The following is a 1,412-nucleotide window of genomic DNA, read 5'->3' as shown; positions in this document are numbered from 1 at the left end:
GAGCCCAGCCCAGCCGAGCCCAGCCGAGCGGCGGCCCCGGCGCATCCCCGGCCGTGCGCGGGCCGGACGCGTTCCCCGGCCGCGGAGGTGCCGCACGGCTGCGGGCGGGGGCGCGGAGCCGGGCACTGGATGGCGGAGGCGCGGGCGGGCGCGGCCGCGGAGAGGCGACGAGAGGAAGCGCCGCGGCGGAGCTTTTTCCCCCGGACGGAGGGGGTGTCCTGCTTGACGCGGCGGGGGAGACCGGGGAGAGCGCGGAGATCTCCGGCGTGAACTGAAACTGTGGCAAAGGGAGGGGAAAAAAAAAAATCAGGATTGCTTTTTTTTTTTTCTTCCTTCTTCCCCCTTTAAAAAAGGGGGGTTTTGCTCAGCATCCGCACGCAAACTTACTTGAATGCCTTGTAGCCAGTTTAGCCCAGAGACCAAAGGATACCCCGTACCCGAGGAGTCCTACATGTGTGAGCACCATCATTACACTGGCAGAGCAACGAGAGCCGCCTCCTTTCCTGTACCAACATCCTCCTGGGACTGATCTCTCCTTTGGTCCAATATCCGAGCCTATCTTGTATATATCTGGCCTTTTCTTTCTTTCCTTTTTTCTTTTTTTTCCCCTTTTTTTCTTGTCCCTCCATCAGCTGGGATTGCTAAGTAAATAAATAGAGGAAAATTCCTAAAAGGGCATATTAAAATTCAGTGGGACTCAATATGAGGAAGTGAATGGTCACAGACCATTTTTTTTTTAATTAAAAAATATGTACTTTAAACGCGGATCGGATGCATTAGGCTTAGAAAATAGCAGGTAAGAACTTTCTTTCCAGTACCTTCATGCCCGGAGCGGGGATATCTGAAGCAAAGCCGCCCAGCCTTGGAATAAAGGGGGAGCAAAGAGACCAGTGTGCCCTTCAGTGCTTCCTCCATCCTGCGCGGCGAGGCGGCTTTGGGGAGAGGCACAGCCCGCCAGGACAGAGACAGAAAACCCAGAAAGCCTTCGGAGAAGACATCTGAGGGCTGCCGGGGTGGAGGAGGTGGGCTTTTCCTCTTCTTCCCCCCCCTTTTTTTCTTTTTCTTTTCTTCACCTGCACTATCCAGGGTGAATCCAGGTGCAGTTGATATATGGAAAAGAAGAAGGATCCGAGTCAATATTTTCTTTTCGCTAAGCCGAGGGATAGGATTTTAATTATTTATCCAAACGAACCCTCTCCGGTAAGACGCTGCTGGAGCCAGTGGGATAGTCCTGCCTTGCACAATTATTAAAGAGACTGATCACGTACAGTGGAAGGATAAGAGGAGCGTTCACCAGACCCGTTTTGCCTCCTGTGAAAAAAAAAAAATGAAGGAGAACATTGCCACACTATTGAATTGATTGCTGCCCCCCCCCCCCCCCCCCCCCCCCCCCCCCCCCCCCCCCCCCCCCC

General features: G+C 54.0%; 1 long non-coding RNA gene across 1 annotated transcript in view; it reads right to left on the bottom strand.

The window, feature by feature from the left end:
• Positions 1-22: 22 nt before the first annotated feature.
• Positions 23-1,412, bottom strand: part of LOC113945019 — a 1,966-nt gene continuing 576 nt past the window's right edge. Inside the window, exons 2-3 of the long non-coding RNA XR_003526918.1 lie at positions 388-1,311; positions 23-277 (exon numbers count right to left, since the gene is read on the bottom strand). This is a non-coding gene — a long non-coding RNA (uncharacterized LOC113945019). The remainder of the gene's footprint in view (positions 278-387; positions 1,312-1,412) is intronic.

Source organism: Corapipo altera, unplaced genomic scaffold (assembly GCF_003945725.1).
Source record: "Corapipo altera isolate COAL_440 unplaced genomic scaffold, ASM394572v1 49, whole genome shotgun sequence".
NCBI classification, from domain to species: domain Eukaryota; kingdom Metazoa; phylum Chordata; class Aves; order Passeriformes; family Pipridae; genus Corapipo; species Corapipo altera.
This window is presented reverse-complemented; position numbering and strand designations above follow the sequence as displayed.